This window comes from Rhipicephalus sanguineus, chromosome 6 (assembly GCF_013339695.2).
Source record: "Rhipicephalus sanguineus isolate Rsan-2018 chromosome 6, BIME_Rsan_1.4, whole genome shotgun sequence".
Lineage (NCBI taxonomy): Eukaryota > Metazoa > Arthropoda > Arachnida > Ixodida > Ixodidae > Rhipicephalus > Rhipicephalus sanguineus.
Genome location: NC_051181.1, coordinates 77,737,173 through 77,756,508, shown reverse-complemented (window position 1 = coordinate 77,756,508; position 19,336 = coordinate 77,737,173). Strand labels below are relative to the sequence as shown.

General features: G+C 45.4%; 1 protein-coding gene across 1 annotated transcript in view; it reads left to right on the top strand.

The window, feature by feature from the left end:
* The first annotated feature begins 1,472 nt into the window (after window positions 1–1,472).
* Window positions 1,473–19,336, top strand: part of LOC119395918 (sulfotransferase 1C2) — an 89,989-nt gene continuing 72,125 nt past the window's right edge. The window contains exon 1 of the mRNA XM_037662937.2: window positions 1,473–1,685. The gene's annotated coding sequence lies outside the window, so the exon portion shown is untranslated. The remainder of the gene's footprint in view (window positions 1,686–19,336) is intronic.

Sequence of the window (19,336 nt, the reverse complement as noted above, 5' to 3'; positions counted from 1 at the left end):
TCCTTTGACCAAAATGCAGCTCAAGAACTTTTTCTCAGATATACTGCCGCATTGCTCGGCATTTATAGAGCACTGCTTTCACATTCACAGTACAATGTTACGACGTATTAAGAAAATATTGAAAAAGAAAATGCTGGAAGCTGGCTATGAAGGTTCTTCCTGAGAATATTACTGAATCGGACACCTTCAGCGTCGAGCAAACGTTCGTTCTCATTTTGTATCTATGTAGATACCAATTACTACCATCATTCATACTTCAGTTACCACATTTCACTTTCACTGTACAAAATGTTAGTCTAATCTTTTTTTTTTTTTTTCTGCGTGAAACAGTTCTACAATCATGCAGCTAGCGCACGCCATATCCGTGAATGCATGGTCATCCTCGACTAAGTTACTGTGGGCAGCTGTGATCCCTGAAAGCATTCAAGTTGCCTTGAACCGTTCACTTGACATCGACTACGTGTAAGAACGTTCCCTTCTTCGTGCCTTAGTATTATATTCGCACTTTGATGCCCTGCGCGAACCACGTCACAATGACCGTTGCTGCACAGGCTTCATCAGAGGGCCCGAGCAACGAAGCTTTTGCGCCAGTGATTTATTTGGCAAAGCATACCATGGCGTAACACCTCCCACCCCCTGCTCGCGATTTGTGAGGAACGGCGACCGGTGTCAGGACCCTACCATATTTACTCGTTCTCTACCAGTGTTCCTTAGCAGGCTAGTGTTGGCTAAATTGTAGTTAAAGTCGGTTAGCGTTGGCTAGATGGCGGCTAATGCTGGCTTACTACTTATAAATATCGGTTAGTTTTGCCACGTGTTGCCTAACAGCTGCCTACTGTCTGGTAAATGATGACAATTTCGGAATAATGCTGCTTAAGGTCACATAATGTCGGCTAGTGTAGGATATTCGCTGTTTTAACAGCAACACTGCATTCATTCAATCTCCGCGCAATGACGCCCTCGCATATTATAGACAAAAACGCGAGTCGTTTGGTTCTGCCTGACTTATTTTATCCAGTGCTCATCGCTGCAGGCGATAACTGTTGAGCCGGGCATAATGTCGCACCAGACAGTGACTCGTGCGGTGTACGCCCGCGAGGACACGCGCATGCGCGGTGTTCTGTGTACGCTTTCTGTATTATTGGACTCCCGCGGACGACCCGTCCTTCCTATAAGTCGTAGTCATCAAGACGACAGCTCGCTCGGACGCCGAGCTGAGTGACTGCGACACGCGGACCAAAAGGGGGACATCATACGCGCGTCTCGCGACGGCTTTTATTTCCTTATTCTCACGTCGCCGACGCCTCCATTGTGGCTGCCATTGTGCGACGCTTTCTGTTCCTTTATTTTTTTTTCTTTTCCGGGCCGCCCTCCGGCGCGTAATGAGGAAGCGACGCGCGACGACGGGGCGGGGACGTAAGCGCCGACGTCTCTTCCAACATGGCGACCGCCTGAGGAGAGAGTAGACGACTTCTCGCAAGACGCGGCAGATTGTGCGCGATCTTTAAGCGCGCTCACGCGCACCTCGGTGGTTCCTCGTGTGGTGATCTTGTTTTGTTCTGTTTTTTTTTTCTTTCCTCACCTTGTTTCCTGTTTTTCTGGGCTCACTTTCCGTTCACGCTGTCGTTAAATGTCCTTAAGTCTTCCGAGGAGCCGTTGCCGGGCGCAAAGGTACAAGAATTGAGGTACGTGATTACTTAATTTCCCGTATTCGTGTCCACACTCGATTACACTCGCATCTTTTTTTTTTTCTTTCCTTGAAGGGAGCCTCTGTTGGTTTAGTTGATGTTTTACGATTATGCGTAATGCACTCAGGCGGGAAGTCCATTACGGAGAAAGCCTCATGTACGGAAGCCACCGCAAGTTATTATCTCTCTCTCTCTTTTATCCGTGCACCTTAATGTAGTTGAATAGTTCCACGGTTCTTGGAGTTGGCGCGTGCATTCGTTCAGGTTGAGGCATTGTCTTGTGTATGTTCCTTGTCCTAGAAGAAAGAAAAACACGTAATATTGATACAAAAAGTTTAACGGAGGCATTGTTCGAAACTTTCTATTTCGCGATAAGGTAGAACGGAAAGGAAAAAAAAATGTCTGAAAGTTTAATTGCGTACGCGTCTAGTCGCGCGGGAACTTTCTAGCGCGTGAACTGCGTGCGGTGGCAACACGGGCGTCGTCCTGCACGTTCACACCAGGTTAGGCTTACCTTGACACTGAAGAAACTCCTTGGAGCGTGAAGAATCAGTCAGCCCTTGTGTCTCTCTGAGAGCATGCCTAATGAGTTCCGCTTCTTGCTTTTAGCTACACCGATTCTTGCATACCATTCGCTTGTCACAGCCGCCGTCACCAGGCCGCGCCGTCGCGCATCGGGTCGCAGCACTTTCAGTGTACACTCTAAGGGAAAAAAGAAAAAAGAGTACGTGTGACTCCTTTCGGGGAGTCTTCACTTGCCACATATATGTATCTCTTTAAAGAGGCACGTGAACTCTCTTGAGAGTCATATTATATGACTAGGCACGTTAACTCCCAGAGTCATATTATATGACTCTCTTTAAAGAGGCATGTTAACTGTCTTGTGGACGACTCTCAGAAGAGAGTATAGAGTACAAAAACGTTCACGTGTCTCTTTAAAGAGAGTCATATACGTGACAAGTCAAGACTCCCCGAAAGGAGTCAAAATACTCTCTTTTTTTTCTTAGAGTGTACGACTGGGACGTAACTGTATACGCTCTTCATGGGGCATCTACCAGTTTCTTTCAGTGTTCGTTTCCCTGGCGTCCGACGGCGAGATCGCTATATAAGTGCTGCTTATAGATCAACGGTATGTTTGATGTGTGCGTGCGGTGGGGTCGCTTTACTCCTTTTGAATTAAGCTCACGAGCTGTACGCGTGTTTGTGGACGTTAGAGCGCTCTTTTAAAATGAGTATCGGTGAATGTGCATAGTTGTGTACGTACGCTAGAGGAAGAGAGAACAACTCCGTTCATGAAAGCCTCCTTGTCGCGAACATCAGCGCTGGGAATGCTTTGTCGTGCTGCGCTTTGGGAATGTGACATTCCCTGCGGATGTGCTAAATGTGCGGCACGAAGATATCGTTCAACCACGCGGGGAACAAGTTCGGCAACGGAACATTTTGTATACCGTGAAAAGTGTAAGTTTCATATATCGGCGTTATATTTTTTTTTCTTTGAGATTTAACAGCAACACATAAGCATGAAAAATGTGAAAATATTTTCAAGGAAGTACGCTCTTTTTTTTTTCTTCGAATTAAGATTGTGTCATTCGGCAATATGAACTTTCATTTTCGGAATGCGTAAATAGAGGTTAAGCGCTCACTCATTTACTGTAAAGTTACTGTATATGCTACCTTTAGGTATATACGGTAAATCTATGTTTTACCAGACAGCAAAGCCTCACTGTGGCGGCGCCCAATGAGGCAGCGCGACGTGCGGTACTGCAACTCGCCTTCTTTGCACGATGCGAAGCGGGCCGTACTGTTAAACGGATCGCCTTCATGTGATAATATTATCTGGTGTTTTACGTGCCAAAACCACGACACGATTATGTGGCACGAAATGGGATAGATGGTCCCATCGAAATGGGACCACCGCGGTCGGGATCGAACCCGCGACCATCGCGGTCAGCAGCCGAGCACCGTAGCCACAGTACCACCGTGGCGGACAATGCTTTAATGTGTGGTTCCCGCTTTGGAAGCGCTCCGGATACAAGTGACTGCTGGAGAAATGTCAATATGTTGCACACTGCAGGTATGTAGAATTAAGGTGTCAGCTATGGCGCCACTACAGTCGGGGTTTCCAACTGAGAATAAATATACGGCCCGCCCACAGATGTCGCCGTTCAACCCTAAGGCAATATGCGTAGGTGCTCCTTCCACAAATGGACGTTTTATCGTACAGGTAACCTGTCGTACACAAAGTCAAACACAACAACCAAAGCAGGAACACAGTGTGTACGTGTCAAGGTTATACACTAACACATTGTGATACAACATTGCTCATCGATACGCACGTACATTTTACAGGCAACTCATACAAGAACGTGCTGAAAACCCTCACAAATGCTCACACAAGCTTGGACAGACAGGTGATGCTTAGAAAAAAAGGTAAAAGACTACGAGTACAATGTCCTGCGCTGTTTAGAAAAAGTTTACTTACATTGTGTACAAAGAATCACGTGATGAACATATGTGTACAGGAGTATATATATATATATATACATTTGCGCAACGATGTGCCACGAAATACATCACCACCTCGTAGTGGACATAGCGGTAATTCGGAATACATGACCAATATGTTGTGACACACTGTACAAAATGCTCCAAGCAATGTCTCGCGTGCGTAATTATTGATGTTTAGGAAACCTTATTATGTCACAGGCGGTTAACATCAATAACAATGCAACATAACATTTGCTTCTTGCTAGACATAATTTTACAAGAATGACAAAACATACAATTTAGTTAGTTTTGTAATGTCAAGCACTTCTAACACGTTTCATATAGCTAATATTACCATGCAGACACACGTTGCTGTCGCTGACTTTAGATGAGAAACTCGAACTTCCGTGGCAAATTTCATCAAAAATTCTTGTATCACTGCCAGCCAAACGTAATATTTGAAGCAGGGACGCCGAACTTTTAATTTCAAGATAAGTGTTCTGCACATCAGCACAGGAATAACAGTTGTGGTTCGCACGAAAATCACTCGCGCACGCACATTAGAATGGCACGCGCGCCGCAGTTCTGAGCGATTTTAGTTGATGGAAATTTCTGGGGCCCTGCACTACGGCTAGAGTGTACTAGAGTACTACGGCGGCTCTCATAATAATATGGTGGTTTTGGAGCGTGAAACCCCACATATTGTTAATAAGGCCAAATCCTTGGATGCCTCATCAAACGCGAAATTTGACCGTCGGCGTCGGCGTCCCGCGTCGGCGGCGTCGGGGAGGAATGATGCAAAAACTCAGCACGTGATGACGTCACCATATGACGTCACGATGACGTCCCAGATCGCCGAAATTTGTGATGTCACTATGACGTCATGGTGACGTCACTGTGATGTCACGTGACATAAAACACATGATGACTTCATCACATGACATCGTAGCGTGGTCATAGTAGGTGGACCGATCACGGAGGAAATGGAAAAACCTGCTGAGGTGCCTACGATCTTGGAGGCAGTGCACGTTAGGTGTAGAAAGCTTTCGAAGCGGGGGGGGGGGGGGGGGCAGGGCAGGACGAATACATCGACTGAGAGGAAAAAGATGGCTTTCGCCTTCCAGTCGTGTTAAGTGAATACGTAAGAGACCCTGTGAGTTTTATTATTATTACCTCTGTCCAAAATTCTTTCATCTTCGAATTCGCCGCCAGGTGACGTAGACACGTCCGAGCGTGTCAGTGTGATGCCTGCGACAGCCTCTTCAGCAGCGGTAACTGAGGGTGTAAGAAAGAAGAAACCCGCCTCGTTTGGAGCATTGAAGACATCCACTATATCTGTAGCTCAGCGGCCACAACGGCCACAACGGCCAAAGGCCATTTTTGTTACGAAGCTGAGCCCGGACACCACTGCTGCTGACATCAAAAAACATATTGCTTCATTCGATATGTCTCCCATTTCCTGCCGGCGACTCCAAACAAGATTCCAGTCATATTCTTCATTCTATATCGAAGTTGACGAGGACACGCTACAACGCCTGAATGACCCTTCGATGTGGCCCCTCGGATGCCTCTTCAAGCCATTTCGTGGGGAGCTGCGCAATGACATGCTTCATCCCTCTGAGCTAGTGCCTGGAATCGAAAGTGCCGTGTAACGTAGACATATTCTACCAAAATGCTCGGGGTCTGCGTACCAAGACACTCGAGTTTTTCTCTAATGTTCTTTCGTCTTCTTTTCCTATTATCGCTATTTCTGAGACCTGGCTCGGCACTGAAATTCCCTCATCGGACTTTTTTCCCCCGACCTACACCACCTTCCGCCGTGACCGAGATTTCAGTGAAACCAAACAGAAAGGCGGTGGCGTGCTGATTGCCATTGACAATTCACTTAAATCCGTTAGACGGAAAGACCTAGAAACTATCGAAGAATCGATCTGGCTAGAAATCAACCTTGAGCGCCGTGAAAAATTGTTGATTGGATGCTTCTATTTACCGCCCAGCATTTCCCCTGCCTCGTTTCACGATGTCATGTCTTCTATTGAACTTGTGATATCTTCCCATAGTGGGCACAGAATTATTGTTCTTGGGGATTTCAATGCACCTGGAATTGACTGGAGCACGCTTACCTTTTCTCATTACAATCATTTCACAGAGAAAAAGTGCAGCCTGCTCTTGGACTTTCTGGCGTTTAATTCCCTAGTGCAACATAATTCAGTCGTCAATTCCAGTGGCAACGTCTTAGACCTGTGTGTGTCAAACGATCAACCCCTTGAAGTTTCCCGCTCCAACATCTCTCTTGTACGTCCGGACAAATTCCACCCACCACTTAACGTAAGATTATCTGCATCAGCCGAAACAACGAGCTACAGCAGTTACGTAAACAAATCTCCAAGATTTGCGTTCAAGCGAGGTGATTACACGGGCCTCTATCATCACTTGTCCACCGTTGAGTGGTCACAGGTTACTGACAAACCTAATGTTGATGACCAGGTTGATCGGTTTACGGAGCTTGTACTGAGCAGCATGCTTAATTTTATTCCCCAGTATACACCTAAACAACGTAAATACCCCCACTGGTTCTCATCTGAACTTATCAGTGCACTGAAGCATAAAGATCACGCACACAGGAAATCTAAATGTTCTCCATCCAGCGAGTGGAAGGAAGAGTTCAGCTTTTTTCGAACTCTCTCTAAACGCCTATATAAACGGGATCATAGTTCGTACATTGAATTCTTAGAAAAAAGCGCCTCTGACAGGCCGGCTGAGTTTTGGAAGTATGTACGTAAACGGTCTAGCAAAAGCGGAGAGTCCTTCAGATTACTAGACTCAAATGGGGTAGAAGTGCATGCCGTCGCTTACTGTTTTGCCACACATTTCTCATCCGTTTATAAGGCCTCAGACTCCAGCACTGATATCAGACAACAGCCCAAGGCAGTTAGCTCATCCAGTGCTTTGTCGCTGGATGAAAATCGTATCAGCGAATGCATTAAGCGCTTAAAACCATCCTTATCATGTGGCCCAGATGGCATCCCCTCCGCCATACTAAAAGCATATGGTACTATATTTGTCCCAGTACTGACTACGATATTTAATAACTGCCTGGACACTTCCACATTTCCTAGCATGTGGAAAACTGCTCGTGTTTTCCCGGTATTTAAGTCGGGCTCTAAGACAGATGTTTCTAATTATCGCCCGATTTCTCTACTATGTGCCACATCAAAGATCTTCGAACTGGCTCTTCACAAAATATTGTCTTTTGATGTAAAAAATTCATTGATTGTGAATCAGCATGGGTTTCTCGCTGGCCGCTCAACTGTCACTAATCTTGCCAGTTTCATGATGCAAGTCTCCACGCCTATTTCGCAGAGAGGACAGGTTGACGCTATTTACTGTGACCTTAGCAAAGCTTTTGATGTTGTCAGCCATTCGCTGCTTGTGGATAAACTTGCACACTTTGATGTTGACTTGTCGATTGTGAATCTCTTGCACAGCTATCTGCTCAATAGATCTTGTTATGTTACCGTAAATGGCCAAACCTCTTCTTTGTATAAAGTGACTAGTGGGGTCCCTCAAGGGTCGGTATTAGGCCCACTCCTATTTTTAATTTACGTTAATGATGTTTCTTTTGCCATTCGTAATTCTTCTTTTCTCTTGTATGCCGATGACATCAAGATATTTAAGGAAATTCATTCAGTTAACGACTGTCGCTTGCTGCAGTCAGATTTGTGTTCTTTTTCCGAATGGTGCAACGGCAATAACCTTTCTCTAAATACCTCAAAGACAAAATTCATATCTATCACTCGCAAAACATCTAGCGTATCATTTCAATACTTTGTCAATTCTGTGTCGTTATGCAAGGTTTATGAAATCAGTGATCTTGGTGTTGTTGTTGACAGCGCGTTAAACTTTTCTTCTCACGTTAAGCGTGCTGCTATGCGGGGCCTTCGTTCTCTCGGATGTGTTTGTAGAATATCTCGAGAATTCAGGTCTCCCATGGCCCTACACAAATTGTACACGGCAATATGTCTTCCGCAACTTGAGTATGCGTCCGTGACATGGAATGGCATTGCTCAATCCAGCGGTAACACCATTGAACGAGTCCAGAAAAAATTCCTCAGCATATATAACCATCGCTTTGCTAAAAATGACTCTGGATCTCGTTCAAGTACTGCTGAATCATTATCACTGCCATTACTTCACTGCCGACGAAATCGTTCTGATCTCTTATTTCTCTACAAGCTAGTCCACGGTATCATATCCTGCCCTGTACTTCTCAATTGTGTTAATTTTCGAATTCCGCCTAAGTTAACCAGAGAGAACAGACCGTTTCATGTACCCGCCTGCTTCTTCCAACACTCTACCGTTCACAGAATACAAAGTCTTTATAATATTAATTTTCTTCATCTTGACGTTTTTCAAAGTCCACAAGCATTGTTTTTATCCGAGCTTTGCACTGTTTTCACATAGTATGGCACAATGTACAAAGTCTTCCCTTCTCCGTCTTTCCGCATAGTTGTATATGTGCAATCTAATTTTTTATTTCCCTTCAATATTTCTCATATTGTCTTATTTTACTCCTCCCCTTTTGTGTTCATTTCTCTTTGTCTACGTGTTTTTGCTCTTTTTATTTCTGAAGACTGTGTATTGTATTGTTTATTTTTATTGATTTTTTTTTGCGTGCGCCTGCACAAAGACCTCACGGTTGTTCCTGGGCACGTTAAATAAATGATTGATTGATTGATTATTATTATTATTATTATTATTATTATTATTATTATTATTATTATTATTATTATTATTATTATTATTATTATTATTATTATTATTATGTACCCGCCTGCTTCTTCCAACACTCTACCGTTCACAGAATACAAAGTCTTTATAATATTAATTTTCTTGATCTTGACGTTTTTCATAGTCCACAATCATTGTTTTTATCCGAGCTTTGCACTGTTTTCACATAGTATGGCACAGGCACGTAGCCAGGATTTTTTTTCAGGGGGGGGGGCAAGGCCTAATTCTTCGAAAGAAAGTATTTCCATGGCAAAAATAAAACAAAAGTTGCCCGGGAATATAGAAGGCCGGACGAATTTCGGGGGGGCCCGGGCCCCCCGCCCCCCCCCCTTGCCTACGTGCCTGGTATGGCACAATGTACAAAGTCTTCCCTTCTCCGTCTTTCCGCATAGTTGTATATGTGCAATCTAATTTTTTATTTCCCTTCAATATTTCTCATATTGTCTTATTTTACTCCTCCCCTTTTGTGTTCATTTCTCTTTGTCTACGTGTTTTTGCTCTTTTTATTTCTGAAGACTGTGTATTGTATTGTTTATTTTTATTGATTTTTTTTATTTGCGTGCGCCTGCACATAGACCTCACGGTTGTTCCTGGGCACGTTAAATAAATGATTGATTGATTGATTGATTGATTGATTGATTGATTGATTGATTGATTGATTGATTGATTGATTGATTGATTGATTGATTGATTGATTGATTGATTGATTGATTGATTGATTGATTGATTGATTGATTGATTGATTATATTTCGAACTCTCTCTAAACGCCTATATAAACAGGATCATAGTTCGTATATTGAATTCTTAGAAAAAAGCGCCCATGACAGGCCGGCTGAGTTTTGGAAGTATGTACGTAAACGGTCTAGCTAAAGCGGAGAGTCCTTCAGACTACTAGACTCAAATGGGGTAGAAGTGCATGCCGTCGCTGTCTGTTTTGCTACACATTTCTCATCCGTTTATAAGGCCTCAGACTCTAGCACTGATATCAGACAACAGCCCAAGGCAGTTAGCGCATCCAGTGCTTTGTCGCTGGATGAAAATCTTATCAGCAAATGCATTAAGCGCTTAAAACCATCCTTATCATGTGGCCCAGATGGCATCCCCTCCGCCATACTAAAAGCTTATGGTAGTATATTTGTCCCAGTACTGACTACGATATTTAATAACTGCCTGGACACTTCCACATTTCCTACCATGTGGAAAATTGCTCGTGTTTTCCCAGTATTTAAGTCGGGCTCTAAGACAGATGTATCTCATTATCGCCGGATTTCTCTACTATATGCCACATCAAAGATCTTCGAACTGGCTCTTCACAAAATATTGTCTTTTAGTGTGAAAAACTCATTGATTCCAAATCAACATGGTTTTCTTGCTGGCCGCTCAACTACCACAAATCTTGCTAGTTTCATGACGCAGATCTCCACACCTATTTCTCAGAGAGGAGAGGTTGACGTAATCTACTGTGACCTGAGCAAGGCTTTTGACGTAGTCAGCCACACACTGATTATGGTTAAACTTGCGAACTTTGACGTCGACTTGTCGGTGGTGAATCTCCTGTACAGCTATCTGCTCAATAGGTCATTGTTATGTTGCCGTAAATGGCCAAACCTCTTCTTTGTATAAAGTGACTAGTGGGGTCCCTGAAGGGTAGGTATTAGGCCCACTCCTATTTTTAATTTACGTTGCCCACTCCTATTCTTAATTTACGTTAATGATGTTTCTTTTGCCATTCGTAATTCTTCTTTCCTCTTGTATGCCGATAACGTCAAGATATTTAAGGAAATTCATTCAGTTAACGACTGTCGCTTGCTGCTGTCAGATTTGTGTTCTTTTCCGAATGGTGCAACGGCAATAACCTTTCTCTGAATACCTCAAAGACAAAATTCATGTCTGTCACTCGCAAAACATCTAGCGTGTCATTTCAATACTCTGTCAATTCTGTGCCGTTATGCAAGGTTTATGAAATCAGTGATCTTGGTGTTGTTGTTGACAGCACGTTAAACTTTTCTTCTCACGTTAAGCGTGCTGCTATGCGGGGCCTTCGTTCTCTCGGATGTGTTTGTAGAATATCTCGAGAATTCAGGTCTCCCATGGCCCTACACAAATTGTACACGGCAATATGTCTTCCGCAACTTGAGTATGCGTCCGTGATGTGGAATGGCATTGCTCAATCCAGCGGTAACACCACTGAACGAGTCCAGAAAAAATTCCTCAGCATATATAACCATCGCTTTGCTAAAAATGACTCTGGATCTCGTTCAAATACTGCTGAATCATTATCACTGCCTTGACTTCACTGCCGACGAAATCGTTCTGATCTCTTATTTCTTTACAAGCTAGTCCACAGTATCATATCCTGCCCTGTACTTCTCAATTGTGTTAATTTCGAATTCCGCGTAAGTTAACCAGAGAGAACAGACCGTTCATGTACCCGCCTGCTTCTTCCAACACTCTACCATTCACAGAATACAAAGTCTTTATAATATTAATTTTCTTGATCTTGACGTTTTTCATAGTCCACAATCATTGTTTTTATCCGAGCTTTGCACCGTTTTGACATAGTATGGCACAATGTACAAAGTCTTCCCTTCTCCGTCTTTCCGCATAGTTGTATATGTGCAATCTAATTTTTTATTCCCCTTCAATATTTCTCATATTGTCTTATTTTACTCCTCCCCTTCTGTGTTCATTTCTCTTTGTCTACGTGTTTTTGCTCTTTTTATTTCTGAAGACTGTCTGTATTGTATTGTTTGCTTTTATTGTTTTTTTTTTTGCGTGCGCCTGCACAAAGACCTCACGGTTGTTCCTGGGCACGTTAAATAATTATTATTATTATTATTATTATTATTATTATTATTATTATTATTATTATTATTATATTATTATTATTATTATTATTATTATTATTATTATTATTATTATTATTATTATTATTATTATTATTATTGCTAGTTTCATGACGCAGATCTCCACACCTATTTCTCAGAGAGGACAGGTTCACGTACTCTACTGTGACCTGAGCAAGGCTTTTGACGTAGTCAGCCACACACTGATTATGGTTAAACTTGCGCAATTTGATGTTGACATGTCGGTTGTGAATCTCCTGCAGAGCTATCTGCTCAATAGATATTGTTATGCAGCGGTAAATGGCCAAACGTCTTCTTCGTATAAAGTGACTAGTGGGGTCCCTCAAGGGTCAGTATTAGGCCCACTCCTATTTTTAATTTACGTTAATGACGTTTCTTTTGCCATTCGTAATTCTTCGTTCCTCTTGTATGCCGATGACATCAAGATTTTTAAGGAAATTCATTCAGTTAACGACTGTCGCTTGCTGCAGTCAGATTTGCGCTCTTTTTCCGAATGGTGCAACGCTAATAACCTTTCTCTGAATGCCTCGAAGACAAAATTCATGTCTATCACTCGCAAAACATCTAGCGTGTCATTTCAATACTCTGTCAATTCTGTGTCCTTATGCAAGGTTTATGAGATCAGTGATCTTGGTGTTGTTGTTGATAGCACGTTAAACTTTCTGCTCACGCTAAGCGTGTTGCTTTGCGGGGTCTTCGCACACTAGGCTGTGTTTGCAGAATGTCTAGAGAATTCCGTTCTCCTATGCCCTTCCGAAAATTGTACACCGCGCTATGTCTTCCTCAACTGGAGTATGCGTCCGTGATATGGAATGGCATTGCTCAATCCAGCGGTAACACCATTGAACGAGTCCAGAAAAAATTCCTTAGCATATATAACCATCGCTTTGCTAAAAAATCTCGTTCAAATACTGCTGAATTATTATCATTGCCATCACTTCACTGCCGACGAAATCGTTCTGATCTCTTGTTTCTTTACAAGCTAGTCCACGGTATCATATCCTGCCCTGTACTTCTCAATTGTGTTAATTTTCGAATTCCGCATAAGTTAACCAGAGAGAACAGACCGTTTCATGTACCCGCCTGCTTCTTCCAACACTCTACCGTTCACAGAATACAAAGTCTCTATAATGTTAATTTTCTTGATCTTGACATTTTTCATAGTCCACAATCATTGTTTTTATCCGAGCTTTGTACTGTTTTGACATAGTATGGCACAATGTACAAAGTCTTCCCTTCTCCGTCTTTCCGCATAGTTGTATATATGCAATCTAATTTTTCATTCCCCTTCAATATTTCTCGTGTTGTCTTATTTTACTCCTCCCCTTTTGTGTTCATTTCTCTTTGTCTACGTGTATTTGCTCTTTTTATTTCTGAAGACTGTCTGTATTGTATAGTTTATTTTTATTTTTTTTTTGCGTGCGCCTGCACAAAGACCTTACGGTTGTTCCTGGGCACATTAAATAAATGATTGATTGATTGTTTGATTGATTATTATTATTATTATTATTATTATTATTATTATTATTATTATTATTATTATTATTATTATTATTATTATTATTATTATTATTATTATTATTATTATTATTATTATTAACAGACCGTTTCATGTACCCGCCTGCTTCTTCCAACACTCTACCGTTCACAGAATACAAAGTCTTTATAATATTAACTTTCTTGATCTTGACGTTTTTCATAGTCCACAATCATTGTTTTTATCCGAGCTTTGCACTGTTTTGACATAGTATGGCACAATGTACAAAGTCTTCCCTTCTCGGTCTTTCCGCATAGTTGTGTATGTGCAATCTAATTTTTTATTCCCCTTCAATATTTTTCATATTGTCTTATTTTACTCCTCCCCTTTTGTGTTACTTTCTCTTTGTCTACGTGTTTTTGCTCTTTTTATTTCTGAAGGCTGTCTGTATTGTATTGTTTATTTTTATTGATTTTTTTTTTGCGTGCGCCTGCACAAAGACCTCACGGTTGTTCCTGGGCACGTTAAATAAATGATTGATTGATTATTATTATTATTGTAGGGAAGAAGAAGATCATATGCGGCAGTGGGCTACGACCTTAGCTGAAAGAGCCGAGCGCGAGCTGTTGGCGTTTGGACTGTGATTCTTGTGTTGGTTTTCGCCGCCCGCCTTCAGCGTCCGTGAGCCTGCTTCTCAAGTGCTACTTGTCGCCAATAAACCTCGTTCCAGAGTGGTGGAGGTGCTGGGTACTCAACCTGGAACTCCGAAACAGGAGACTGCCCGCTCCCCCAGAAATGGCCGACGAAACCACCCAGCAAGGCACGGCCCAACCTCCGATGGTCATCGTGCCCACTGCGCTACGCCTGCGCGATCCACCTTTCTTTGACGGCACCGATGAACAAGACGTTGAAGATTGGCTGTCGACATTCGAAAAGGTGGGCGCGAGCAACAAGTGGGACGATCCGTCGAAACTTCAATATGTGTCCTTCTACTTGAAAGAGGTCGCAAGCCTCTGGTTTCACAACCACCAGTCGGAATTCGCCACTTGGAGTGCCTTCAAGCAACGCATTGCCGATGTGTTCGGTCGTCCCGAGGTACGGAAGCTCCGTGCTGAACAGCGCCTTCGAGGTCGTGCACAGCTGCAGGGAGAAGGCTTCACAAGTTACATCGAAGACGTGCTGGACTTGTGCAAGCGCCTTAACCCATCGATGAGTGAAGGAGACAAGATCAAACACATCTTGAAGGGGATAGACGACGACGCCTTTCAGATGTTGCTGGCCAAGGACCCGCGGACCGTGTCCGAAGTCGCCACTCTCTGCCAGAGTTTCGACGAACTGCGGAAACAACGGGTCTTGGCGCGGCGAGCAGCGGCTACAGACAACACTCTCGCGGCGTTGACCATCGGTGGTGAGCACAACACTCTGCTGTCGGAAATCAAACGATATGTGCGCGAGGAAGTGGCTCGACAACTGTCGTGCTTGTCGTACTTACCAACAACTGAACACGCTACTGAGCGTGTCGCGCCCGCCATCCGACAGGTTATACAGGAGCAGGTCTCCGAGGCACTGCCGTGCGCCTCTCAGCCAACACCTGTCGCCGCGCCACTGAGTTATGCGGCCGTGGCTGCTACTCCACCGCGACCTCTACCTCTACCTGTGTCGACTGCCCAACCTGTGCCAGCGCCAACGACGTCATTTCCTGGTACACAGCAGTGCTATAACGGAAACCCCTGGCGCACACTTGACAATCGCCCAATCTGCTACGCATGCGGGTACCCAGGCCATGTCGCGCGCTTCTGTCGCCGGCGCTTCGCAGCAACCCCGCCTGTACCGAGATATTCCAACTACTCTTTCCGGGCCCCGTACGACGCGCAACGAGAACTGCCCCCTCAACGTGACCGACTACCAGCTGAACGTGACCCGCTACCAGCCGACCGAGACAGCCAACCTGCTCACGCGTACCGATCATTCGCTCCCCGTCGCTCACCCTCACCACGGCGCCGTTCTCTGTCACCCCTGCGTCGCCGACCGAACCCCCTGGAGACGGAAAACTGACTGCCGCAGCTCCGGAGGCACGAGCTGCGTCGTCGTCACATTGTACAAGTCCTCGCCTGTCCCCCGCCAATGTTATAGAAGTGTTTGTCGAAGGTTTACGAACTCTCGCGCTTGTTGACACCGGTGCTGCCATATCTGTGATGAGCCGAAAACTTTGCCGCTCTATACGAAAAGTAACGACGCCGCCTTCCGAGTTTTCGCTGAGTACAGCGAGTGCGCAACAAGTTCGACCGGTTGGAGCATGTACGGCCAGAGTCATCATTCAAGACGTATTGTATGACATAGAGTTTCTCGTGTTGGCCACGTGTTCTCACGACGTGATACTCGGATGGGATTTCTTGTCGCGCCACCACGCCGTCATTGACTGCGCTCGCGCTCAGGTGGAACTTTCGGTGTTTTCCGATGCCCCGTCCACTGACACCGAACGACCTCACATTGGCAAGCTTCGTGTTGCCACCGACACTGACGTTCCTCCTCTCAGTGCCGTCATTGTCCCTGTCTATCGCACTGAATTTTCTGGCTCCACCGTTGTGTTCGCGCCTTCCGACGTTTTCATTCGCCGCCACGGTACGTCTCTGCCATATGCTCTTCTGCCACCTCACCAAGATGCAACTGGAATTGTCGTTTGCAACCCCAGCTTATGCCCCCTCACCGTACATACTCACGAGACGCTTGGTCACGTTCACCCTGTAGACGACAATTGTATAGTGCCCATTGAATCCCACGAAACTGGCTCAAAACTTCAATTGAACGCTGTCACACCTCGTTTTACGCCGGATGACATCTCCTCCGATATATTCAACCGCTCCATCGACAGCAAGCTTCCTCCGGATCAACGCGAACAGCTTATCAGCCTTCTGCATGAATTTCGAGATTCGTTCGACCTTCCGCAGAAGGCACTGAGTCAAACGAACACAGTTGCTCATACAATCCACACTGGAACTCACCCTCCTTTGCGTCAACGGCCCTACCGGGTATCACCGAAGGAACGTACTATAATTGCGGAGCAAGTCGATGACATGCTTCAGCGCGGTGTCATCACGCCTTCTTCCAGCCCCTGGTCTTCCCCTGTTGTACTAGTTCGGAAAAAGGATGGTTCGATTAGGTTTTGTGTGGACTACCGACGACTGAACAAAATTACGCGGAAAGATGTCTACCCTCTTCCTCGCATCGACGACGCCATCGATTGCCTACAAGGTGCCGAATTCTTTTCTTCACTGGACTTACGTTCGGGTTACTGGCAGGTCCCGATGGCAGAGTGTGACCGACCCAAGACAGCGTTCGTTACGCCAGACGGCCTATACGAATTCACGGTAATGCCATTCGGTCTGTGCAATGCACCTGCAACTTTTGAACGGATGATGGACAGCATTTTACGCGGCCTAAAATGGCAGATATGCTTATGCTACCTTGATGATGTCGTCGTCTTTTCCCCAGATTTTCCTACACACATCGACCGTTTGCGCACCATTCTTCAGTGCCTTACTAAGGCAAACCTTCAGCTTAATCTGAAGAAGTGCCGCTTCGGAGCTCGCCAACTCACTATACTTGGCCATGTTGTGTCAAAGGATGGAATCCTCCCGGACCCGGACAAACTCGTGCAGTAGCCGAGTTTCCGAAGCCGACTTCACTCAAAGAACTTCGGAGCTTCATCGGCTTGTGCTCATATTTTCGTCGTTTCGTCCGTAACTTTGCATCGATAATAGCACCACTTACGCAACAACTGGCTGGCCCCGCTAATCTTTCTAACTGGACCACAGCATGTGACGAAGCCTTCCGTACACTGCGCCGCCTGCTTACGTCACCACCCATTCTGCGCCATTATGACCCAACTGCTCCGACTGAAGTGCACACAGACGCTAGTGGCGCTGGTCTTGGCGCGGTACTCGCGCAACGTAAGCCCGGCATTCCAGAGTACGTCGTCGCATATGCTAGCCGCGCACTCACAAAAGCGGAAGTTAACTACTCAGTCACCGAGAAAGAGTGCCTCGCAATTGTGTGGGCGTTAAGCAAGTTTCGTCCATACTTGTACGGACAGAGTTTCGACGTCGTAACCGACCATCACGCACTCTGTTGGTTGGCTTCGCTAAAGGATCCTTCAGGTCGCCTTGGGCGTTGGGCTCTTCGCCTACAAGAATTTGACATTCGCGTCATCTACCGATCGGGACGAAAACATTCTGACGCGGACGCACTGTCCCGATCACCAGTGAGATCCAACACAGACACGCACTCAGACGCCGACTTTTCCATCTCTGCCATTTCTGTGCCGAACATGTCACTTGAGCAGCGAAAAGACCCATGGATTGCCTCGCTGCTTAACATCCTTTCCGACACTTCAGCGTCTGCATACCCTCGTGCCCTTCGCCGCCAAGCCTCACATTTTGAGATACGGGACGCGCTATTATACCGCAGAAACTACCAAGCGGATGGTCGTAAATGGCTCTTGGTTATACCAAGCCACATGCGATCTAACCTATGTGCGTATTTTCATGCCGACCCGCAACATGCTCACGCTGGCGTGTTGAAAACGTATCACCGGCTCCGCCAGCGTTACTACTGGCGTGCTATGTACACCTTCGTCCAGAAATACATTCGGTCCTGTCAATTATGCCAACGACGGAAGACATTTGCCCATTCACCCGGATTACTGCAGCCTCTACCGTGTCCTGCACGCCCTTTCGACCGTGTTGGAATTGATCTGTATGGACCCCTTCCGTACACTGCTGCTGGCAATCGATGGGTGATTGTCGCCGTCGACCATCTTACTAGATACGCTGAGACAGCGCCGCTACCTTCTGCTAGTGCTCGTGACGTTGCCAATTTTGTCTTACGTCGCTTCGTCCTCCGTCACGGTGCACCACGCGAACTACTCAGCGATAGAGGGCGTGTGTTTTTATCCGAAGTTCTTCAAGAACTCCTTCGCGCTTGCCGCACGGTTCACCGCACCTCTACAGCCTACCACCCGCAGACCAACGGTCTAACTGAGCGCTTCAATCGAACGCTGGGAGACATGCTCGCGATGTATGTCAATTCGGACCAGTCTAACTGGGACGTCGTTCTCCCATTCGTGACCTATGCATATAATACCGCCACGCAGTCAACCACAGGCTTCTCGCCTTTCTTTCTTTTATATGGTCGTGAACCATGCGCCACCCTTGACACTATTTTGCCGTATCGCCCGGACGCCTCCGAATTCAGCCCTGTTTCTGAAATTGTACAGCACGCTGAAGAGTGTCGTCAGTTGGCCCGCTCATTCACCTCGGACAAGCAAGCCCAAGACAAAGAACGCCATGACCGCGACCAGCAAGTCCAGACTTTCGCCGTAGGCTCGCTCGTCTGGCTTCGACTGCCCTTTCACTCCCCTGGCCTGTCGTCCAAGTTTGCCCCCAAGTATCACGGTCCTTATCGCGTCGTGGAACGTCGATCTCTTGTGACGTACGTGATCGAGCCGGTCAACCCATCTCCAGACAGGCGCCGCCTTGGTCGCGAGACTGTCCACGTGAGTCGCCTCAAGCCATATCACGACCCGCTCCTCCTCTCGTCACCTTGACTCGCCAGGATGGCTCCTCTTTGTCGCCGGGGTAATTGTAGGGAAGAAGAAGATCATATGCGGCAGTGGGCCACGACCTTAGCTGAAAGAGCCGAGCGCGAGCTGTTGGCGTTTGGACTGTGATTCTTGTGTTGGTTTTCGCCGCCCGCCTTCAGCGTCCGTGAGCCTGCTTCTCAAGTGCTACTTGTCGCCAATAAACCTCGTTCCATTATTATTATTATTATTATTATTATTATTATTATTATTATTATTATTATTATTATTATTATTATTATTATTATTATTATTATTATTATTATTATTATTATTATTATTGAGTCTGTTGACCTTTCTGCCATTTCCTGCCGGCGGCTCAAAACAAAATATCCTTCTTACTCCTCGTTCTGCGTTACAGTTGACGAAGATACATCGAAACGTCTG